Below are 11,531 nucleotides of genomic sequence, written 5' to 3'. Positions count from 1 at the left end.
TTGAAACTCTGCGGCTATGAAGCAGAACCAAGAGCAGAGAGCACATGAGGCCTGTCTGAGCTGCTCTGCTCTGACTTCCTGTCACATCTACAGTTGGCTTTAAGCTCCTCCTCCTTGTATACAAAGCCCTACATGTGCTGGGACCGAGCGGCATCACTAACTCCTTGGTAACTATTTGCCTCCAAGAACACTGCGATCAGCTGCTGCTGGTTTATTGGAAGAAGATCAGGGACGCAGCCGCCGTCAGTGATGCTTCAAAGAACACACGACCGACAGATGTCAGAGAAGCTGCTCGCTAAATATTTGTATCTGTTCACTTTAACCTTTAACCTTTAACTGGCTCTGACTCTCCTCAAATAGATCGGATGCTCTTTTTACGCTTCACGCTGCCGCAGCTCTTTAAAATCTGGATTTTAGGATTAATGGTTTTACAGATCTGTGGCTTTATGATTTATTTCATCTGATGATGTTTTTGTCTGTTTCCATGTGAAGCACTCGGTGTGAAGCACTTGGAGCTCATAATGTCCTGATTGTAAAACACTTTGTGTTGTGTAAATAAAGTTAATTCTTATTATCATAATTAAAGGGCCAGTGTGTAATATTTGGCATGGTTTATTGTCAAATCTGAATCTGAATCTGAATATTCTAGCCATTAATATGTTTATATATGTTTATAAGTGTATAATCGCTATAAAATAAAATTCGTTTGGTTTTCGTAGCCTTATAATTATGCTTTTATATATATATATATATATATAGCAAGGGCCTTGCTTTAGAGAGGTCGCCATCTTGCGCCACCATGTATGTACGGCAGACCTAGCGGACAATCCAGCCAGCCAGAGAACGCGTTTCGCGTGTATAAATGAACCAATGAAGACAGCAGAAGGAAGGAAGAAGGAGGAAGAAACAGCAGAGAGTGTTAGTAGTTCGTCGATGGAGAGTAGTGAAAAGTTTTTTTTAGTTATAAAGTTTGCGAATGGACCACACTTACCACGCAACAGAAGAGAATGAACCCGAACCGTCATCTGCGAGGAAAAGAAGACGCAACTTCACTCCTTGTGATGCACTCTCTGCAGCGCTTTTCCTCCTGATGATATATCTCCCCAACGATGGCAGCAGTAGCACCGAATCCCATTCTGTGCAGCCAAATGGGAGCGGAGGATTCAGCCTCTCTTCTCGCCCGCTCAGCATCAAACACATGGAGTTCCTCATCTGTGTGCTCCGGCTCAAACAGGTATGGCTCTGGGTCTGTGTCCGCTACAAGAAACTCTTCAAAATCACGTTCAAAGTCGTCCATTGCAGCTACTATAGTCCGGAGATATCGCTAGGCTAAATAAACAGCTGAGCTCTGTTTACAGGCTACGCTGTCAGTCAGTGTGCGGGCTGGAGATTGGTGGAGCAGAGAGGGGAGGGGGGTCCCCACTCATTATGGTAAACGAGTATGTGTGTATGAAGTGTGTGTTAGCTAGAAGAGTCAGAGTTTGGGACGGAGTCTTTTACCCCCTGGAGTGTTACCAGAGTTTCTGGAGTGCTCAAATAAACGGGCCTTTTTCCTGAACGCTCCTCTGGTCTCCTGCTCGTGAGGGATTCATTACAATATCGTAACATGGCTTAGATTTCTAAATAAACATTCACCTCGTCACTAGATAGACCTACTCCTGAAAAACTCATGTCTGCGCAAGGCTTTTTGTCCCTACGAGGCCACCGTCATTTACCCGACGGGAGGAGTGAGCGAGTGAGCCCTGCAATCTAGAATTTGACCACTGATGTCACTGTTTTCAACCCATTTTACACACTGGCCCTTTAACACACAGTTATGTAATGAAGGTAAAGTTTGGTTTAACTTTAAAATGACTCACAGTTGATATAGATCCCACCACTGTTTTTGTGACCTGTCCACCGTCACATCGTCCCACCATCCACTGTCACACCATCCATCGTCACACCATCCACTGTCACACCATCCATCGTCACACCATCCATCGTCACATCATCACACAGTCCCACCATCCATCGTCACACCATCCACTGTCACACCATCCATCGTCACACCATCCATCGTCACATCATCACACAGTCCCACCATCCATCGTCACACCATCCACTGTCACACCATCCATCGTCACACCATCCACTGTCATACCATCCATCGTCACACCATCCATCGTCACACCATCCATCGTCACACCATCCACTGTCACACCATCCATCGTCACACCATCCACTGTCATACCATCCATCGTCACACCATCCACCGTCACATCGTCCCACCATCCACTGTCACACCATCCATCGTCACACCATCCATCGTCACATCATCACACAGTCCCACCATCCACTGTCACACCATCCATCGTCACACCATCCATCGTCACACCATCCACTGTCACACCATCCATCGTCACATCATCACACAGTCCCACCATCCATCGTCACACCATCCATCGTCACACCATCCACTGTCACACCATCCATCGTCACACCATCCACTGTCACACCATCCATCGTCACACCATCCACTGTCACACCATCCATCGTCACAGCATCCATCCTCACACCATCCACTGTCACACCATCCATCGTCACACCATCCACTGTCATACCATCCATCGTCACACCATCCACTGTCACACCATCCACTGTCCCACCATCCATCGTCACACCATCCACTGTCACACCATCCATCGTCACACCATCCATCGTCACACCATCCATCGTCACACCATCCACTGTCCCACCATCCATCGTCACACCATCCACTGTCACACCATCCATCGTCACACCATCCATCGTCACACCATCCATCGTCACATCGTCCCACCATCCACTGTCACACCATCCATCGTCACACCATCCATCGTCACACCATCCACTGTCACACCATCCATCGTCACACCATCCACTGTCACACCATCCATCGTCACAGCATCCATCGTCACACCATCCACTGTCACACCATCCATCGTCACACCATCCACTGTCACACCATCCACTGTCACAGCATCCATCGTCACACCATCCACTGTCACACCATCCATCGTCACACCATCCACTGTCACACCATCCATCGTCACAGCATCCATCGTCACACCATCCACTGTCACACCATCCATCGTCACACCATCCACTGTCATACCATCCATCGTCACACCATCCACTGTCATACCATCCATCGTCACACCATCCACTGTCACACAATCCATAGTCACACCATCCATCGTCACACCATCCATCGTCACACCATCCATCGTCACACCATCCACTGTCACACATCCATCGTCACACCATCCATCGTCACACCATCCACTGTCCCACCATCCATCGTCACACCATCCACTGTCACACCATCCACTGTCACACCATCCACTGTCACACCATCCAAAGTCACACCATCCAGCGTCACACCATCCACTGTCACACCATCCATAGTCACACCATCCATCGTCACACCATCCATCGTCACACCATCCATCGTCACACCATCCACTGTCACACATCCATCGTCACACCATCCACTGTCACACAATCCATAGTCACACCATCCATCGTCACACCATCCATCGTCACACCATCCACTGTCACACATCCATCGTCACACCATCCATCGTCACACCATCCACTGTCCCACCATCCATCGTCACACCATCCACTGTCACACCATCCACTGTCCCACCATCCACTGTCACACCATCCAAAGTCACACCATCCAGCGTCACACCATCCACTGTCACACCATCCACTGTCACACCATCCATTGTCACACCATCCATCGTCACACCATCCACTGTCACACCATCCATCGTCACACCATCCACTGTCACACCATCCACTGTCACACCATCCATCGTCACACCATCCACTGTCACACCATCCATCGTCACACCATCCACTGTCACACCATCCATCGTCACACCATCCACTGTCACACCATCCATCGTCACACCATCCACTGTCATACCATCCATCGTCACACCATCCACTGTCATACCATCCATCGTCACACCATCCATCGTCACACCATCCACTGTCACACCATCCATCGTCACACCGTCCACTGTCACACAATCCATAGTCACACCATCCACTGTCACACCATCCATCGTCACACCATCCACTGTCACACCATCCATCGTCACACCATCCACTGTCACACAATCCATCGTCACACCGTCCACTGTCACACCATCCATCGTCACACCATCCATCGTCACACCATCCACTGTCACACCATCCATCGTCACACATCCATCGTCACACCATCCATCGTCACACCATCCACTGTCCCACCATCCACTGTCACACCATCCACAGTCACACCATCCAGCGTCACACCATCCACTGTCACACCATCCACTGTCACACCATCCACTGTCACACCATCCACTGTCACACCGTCCATCGTCACACCATCCACTGTCACACCATCCATCGTCACACCATCCATCGTCACACCATCCACTGTCACACCATCCATCGTCACACCATCCATCGTCACACCATCCACTGTCACACCGTCCATCGTCACACCATCCACTGTCACACCATCCATCGTCACACCATCCACTGTCACACCATCCATCGTCACACCATCCACTGTCACACCATCCATCGTCACACCATTCACTGTCCCATCGTCACACCATCCACTGTCACACCATCCATCGTCACACCATCCACTGTCACACCATCCACTGTCACACCATCCACTGTCACACCATCCACTGTCCCATCGTCACACCATCCACTGTCACACCATCCATCGTCACACCATCCACTGTCACACCATCCACTGTCCCACCGTCACACCGTCCCACCATCCCACCATCCATCGCCACACCATCCACTGTCACACCATCCATCGTCACACCATCCACTGTCATACCATCCATCGTCACACCATCCACTGTCATACCATCCATCGTCACACCATCCACTGTCATACCATCCATCGTCACACCATCCATCGTCACACCATCCACTGTCACACCATCCATCGTCACACCATCCACTGTCACACAATCCATAGTCACACCATCCATCGTCACACCATCCATCGTCACACCATCCATCGTCACACCATCCACTGTCACACATCCATCGTCACACCATCCATCGTCACACCATCCACTGTCACACCATCCACTGTCACACCATCCACTGTCCCACCATCCATCGTCACACCATCCACTGTCACACCATCCACTGTCACACCATCCACTGTCACACCATCCACTGTCACACAATCCAAAGTCACACCATCCAGCGTCACACCATCCACTGTCACACCATCCATAGTCACACCATCCATCGTCACACCATCCATCGTCACACCATCCATCGTCACACCATCCACTGTCACACATCCATCGTCACACCATCCACTGTCACACAATCCATAGTCACACCATCCATCATCACACCATCCATCGTCACACCATCCATCGTCACACCATCCACTGTCACACATCCATCGTCACACCATCCATCGTCACACCATCCACTGTCCCACCATCCATCGTCACACCATCCACTGTCACACCATCCACTGTCCCACCATCCACTGTCACACCATCCAAAGTCACACCATCCAGCGTCACACCATCCATCGTCACACCATCCACTGTCACACCATCCATTGTCACACCATCCATCGTCACACCATCCACTGTCACACCATCCATCGTCACACCATCCACTGTCACACCATCCACTGTCACACCATCCATCGTCACACCATCCACTGTCACACCATCCATCGTCACACCATCCACTGTCACACCATCCATCGTCACACCATCCACTGTCACACCATCCATCGTCACACCATCCACTGTCATACCATCCATCGTCACACCATCCACTGTCATACCATCCATCGTCACACCATCCACTGTCATACCATCCATCGTCACACCATCCATCGTCACACCATCCACTGTCACACCATCCATCGTCACACCGTCCACTGTCACACAATCCACTGTCACACCATCCACTGTCACACCATCCATCGTCACACCATCCACTGTCACACCATCCATCGTCACACCATCCACTGTCACACAATCCATAGTCACACCATCCATCGTCACACCATCCATCGTCACACCGTCCACTGTCACACCATCCATCGTCACACCATCCATCGTCACACCATCCACTGTCACACCATCCATCGTCACACCATCCATCGTCACACATCCATCGTCACACCATCCATCGTCACACCATCCACTGTCCCACCATCCACTGTCACACCATCCACAGTCACACCATCCAGCGTCACACCATCCACTGTCACACCATCCACTGTCACACCATCCACTGTCACACCATCCATTGTCACACCGTCCATCGTCACACCATCCACTGTCACACCATCCATCGTCACACCATCCATCGTCACACCATCCACTGTCACACCATCCATCGTCACACCATCCATCGTCACACCATCCACTGTCACACCATCCATCGTCACACCATCCACTGTCACACCATCCATCGTCACACCATTCACTGTCCCATCGTCACACCATCCACTGTCACACCATCCATCGTCACACCATCCACTGTCACACCATCCATCGTCACACCATCCACTGTCACACCATCCACTGTCACACCATCCACTGTCACACCATCCACTGTCCCATCGTCACACCATCCACTGTCACACCATCCATCGTCACACCATCCACTGTCACACCATCCACTGTCCCACCGTCACACCGTCCCACCATCCCACCATCCATCGCCACACCATCCACTGTCACACCATCCATCGTCACACCATCCACTGTCACACCATCCATCGTCACACCATCCATCGTCACACCATCCACTGTCACACCATCCATCGTCACACCATCCATCGTCACACCATCCACTGTCACACCATCCACTGTCACACCATCCATCGTCACACCATCCACTGTCACACCATCCACTGTCACACCATCCACTGTCACACCATCCATCGTCACACCATCCACTGTCACACCATCCACTGTCACACCATCCACTGTCACACCATCCATCGTCACACCATCCACTGTCACACCATCCACTGTCACACCATCCATCGTCACACCATCCATCGTCACACCATCCACTGTCACACCATCCACTATCACACCATCCATCGTCACACCATCCATCGTCACACCATCCACTGTCACACCATCCACTGTCACACCATCCATCGTCACACCATCCACTGTCACACCATCCATCGTCACACCATCCATCGTCACACCATCCACTGTCACACCATCCATCGTCACACCATCCACTCTCACACTATCCATCGTCACACCATCCACTGTCACACCATCCACTGTCACACCATCCATCGTCACACCATCCACTGTCACACCATCCATCGTCACACCATCCATCGTCACACCATCCACTGTCACACCATCCATCGTCACACCATCCACTGTCACACTATCCATCGTCACACCATCCACTGTCACACCATCCACTGTCACACCATCCATTGTCACACCATCCATCGTCACACCATCCACTGTCATACCATCCATCGTCACACCATCCACTGTCATACCATCCATCGTCACACCATCCACTGTCACACCATCCATCGTCACACCATCCATCGTCACACCATCCACTGTCACACCGTCCACTGTCACACCGTCCACTGTCACACCATCCACTGTCACACCATCCATTGTCACACCATCCACTGTCACACCATCCATCGTCACACCATCCACTGTCACACCATCCATCGTCACACCATCCACTGTCACACCATCCATCGTCACACCATCCACTGTCACACCATCCACTGTCACACCATCCATCGTCACACCATCCATTGTCACACCATCCACTGTCACACCGTCCACTGTCACACCGTCCACTGTCACACCATCCACTGTCACACCATCCACTGTCACACCATCCATCGTCACACCATCCACTGTCACACCATCCATCGTCACAGCATCCACTGTCATACCATCCATCGTCACACCATCCACTGTCACACCATCCATCGTCACACCATCCACTGTCACACCATCCATCGTCACACCATCCATCGTCACACCATCCATCGTCACACCATCCACTGTCACACCATCCACTGTCACACCGTCCACTGTCACACCGTCCACTGTCACACCATCCATCGTCACACCGTCCACTGTCACACCGTCCACTGTCACACCGTCCACTGTCACACCATCCACTGTCACACCATCCACTGTCACACCATCCATCGTCACACCGTCCACTGTCACACCGTCCACTGTCACACCGTCCATCGTCACACCGTCCACTGTCACACCGTCCACTGTCACACCATCCATCGTCACACCGTCCACTGTCACACCGTCCACTGTCACACCATCCATCGTCACACCGTCCACTGTCACACCGTCCACTGTCACACCGTCCACTGTCACACCGTCCACTGTCCCACCGTCACACTGTGACGCCTGCCTGCGTCCTGTCTGATACGGCTGTCCATCTCACACTCCTCTTCAAGATTCCCCGGCTACAGGTACATCTTGTTTTTGCTTTCAGCGAAATCAAACAGATGTGAAAACTTATGTAGCGTCTCTGCACCGCTGGAACCAGAGGAGCAGTCGGGACGGTGGGAGCTCAGAGGTTTTTGGTTCAGATCTAAAAAATTGTGAGATGGGCAAAAATGCTGCTCTGACCAACACACTCATCTAAAGACACAGGACGTCTTCCTCCTTCTGTCTCCTTCATGTGACCAATCCAGCGTTTGAACGGCAGAGTACTGTGACCTCAGAGTTAAAGACGCTGACTCTCAGCCGGCTGAACACTGACGGTCACAGTTTGATGAAACTCCTCCCACATCTGAGGATTGATCCTGACGCTTGTGTGAAATAAGTGCAGGAAGTTGAGAGTGTGGAGCTGCTGGCAGCGGCTCAGTGAAAGTTTGTCAGGTTGTAATCAAGGTCAGGTGTAAATCTAAATGTGGGCGTTTTTACCTCCTGTTTATGGCGAGGTGAGAGGCAGCAGGTGCTCGCTGCGTAAAGGTTCCCCGCTGAAACATCTTTAACAGATAATTAGACAGACAGATGGCTGAACAGACGGCTGGAGGCCGACCACACTACCTGCTCTTCCAGCAGCTACTATATAGACACATCCCACAAACTCCAGATGTTTGATGTGTGCTGATGTGAGTCCAGGTGACAGCGTGACCTGAGACTGAAAACAGGCTGACGATGTCTGAACATGAGACGCTCGTTAGAAGCAGCAGCGGAAACAGATGCAGAATAATCCACTAAATCCACTGTGTGTGTGTGTGTGTGTGTGTGTGTGTGTGTGAGAGAGAGAGAGAGAGAGAGAGAGAGAGTCTGGTTTGTGTCATTAGAAGAGACACTGAGCCTTCCTCTGTCAGAGGAACTACAGAGTGAGGAGGAGGAGGAGGAGGCAGTGAAGGACTGAGCTGTGTGTAACAGAGGAAGAGGAGAAGGGTGTCTGCTCTCTGTCACAGTGAACAAAGACACTTAGAGGAGCTCGCTGATGGATTTTGTTGTGTCATCAGTAAGTTTTACTGCGGGCGCCGTTTTGCTTTGTGTGTTTTTGTTCTTGTAAATGACATCATTGGAAGAGTCCCTGCGGATATCAAGTGTGTGACAGCTGGAATCAAACAGTCAATAAAAGTGACAGACTCAGTTTCTCAGACATTAGTGTCTGCTCGCTGCTCGATGCCGCCGGCGACTTCACAAACATCAGACTTTATATTTTGTTGGTTTGGATTTTAGTTTGTTTCAAAGACTGAGCAAAAACAGAAGACTTTAATCAGCCTGGCTTTGTTTTGCCAAATTAATGTTTATGGAGCAAATTTATGAGGAGCCTTCTTTGAATCCTATTGTCCCACTGAATGGCCGTTATGGGCTGATGTCACATATCTTCATGGTCATGTCATCCTCACTGTGACCTCGTCACATGTCCACGTTTGGTCATTGAAATATGACGTCCAAGGTATCCTGGGTGTGTTTGTTGTTGACGTTCTGGGACGCCGTGTCAACTTCAGCCTGTTACATGCATTGTCTGTTTTCAAAATACACTTCTGTTTTCACAGGAAATGTACAGTTTGATACAGTCTCTTTCAAAATAAAAGCACTACATCGGTACAACACCGCCAAGTGATGTTTTTTTCCTTCAACAACACACACACGTGGTTACGTTTAGCCAACACACACGTGGTTACGTTTAGCCAACACACACACACACGTGGTTACATTTGGCCAACATACACGCGGTTACGTTTAGCCAACACACACACGCGGTTATGTTTAGCCAACACACATGCAGTTACGTTTATCCAACACACACGCGGTTACGTTTAGCCAATACATACACGCGGTTACGTTTAGCCAACACACACACGCGGTTACGTTTAGCCAACACACACACGCGGTTACGTTTAGCCAACACACACATGTGGTTACGTTTAGCCAACACACACGTGGTTACGTTTAGCCAATACACACACGCGGTTACATTTAGCCAACACACACACACAGTTACGTTTAGCCAACACACACACGCGGTTACGTTTAGCCAACACACACATGCTGTTACGTTTAGCCAACACACACACGCGGTTACGTTTAGCCAACACACATGCGGTTACGTTTAGCCAACACACACACGTGGTTACGTTTAGCCAACACACACGCGGTTACGTTTAGCCAATACACACATGCGGTTACGTTTAGCCAATACACACATGCGGTTACGTTTAGCCAATACACACACGTGGTTACGTTTAGCCAACACACACACGCGGTTACGTTTAGCCAACACACACACGCGGTTACGTTTAGCCAACACACACACGCTGTTACGTTTAGCCAACACACACACACGGTTACGTTTAGCCAACACACACACACGTGGTTACGTTTAGCCAACACACACACGCGGTTACGTTTAGCCAATACACACATGTGGTTACATTTAGCCAACACACACACGCGGTTACGTTTAGCCAACACACACGTGGTTATGTTTAGCCAACACACACACGCAGATACGTTTAGCCAACACACACACACACACACACACACACACACACACACACACACGTGGTTACATTTAGCCAACACACACATGGTTACGTTTAGCCAACACACACACGCGGTTACGTTTAGCCAACACACACACGTGGTTACGTTTAACCAACACACACACACGCGGTTACGTTTAGCCAACACACACGTGGTCACATTTAGCCAACACACACATGCGGTTACGTTTAGCCAATACACACACGCGGTTACGTTTAGCCAACACACACACGTGGTTACGTTTAACCAACACACACACACGCGGTTACGTTTAGCCAACACACACGTGGTCACATTTAGCCAACACACACACGTGGTTACATTTAGCCAACACACACGTGGTTACATTTAGCCAACACACACACGTGGTTACGTTTAGCCAACACACACACGCGGTTGCGTTTAGCCAACACACACGTGGTTGGGTTTAGGAACAAAGAACAG

This window comes from Epinephelus lanceolatus, chromosome 8 (genome assembly GCF_041903045.1).
Source record: "Epinephelus lanceolatus isolate andai-2023 chromosome 8, ASM4190304v1, whole genome shotgun sequence".
Classification (NCBI taxonomy): Eukaryota; Metazoa; Chordata; class Actinopteri; order Perciformes; family Serranidae; genus Epinephelus; species Epinephelus lanceolatus.
Note: the sequence above shows the minus strand (reverse complement) of the source record.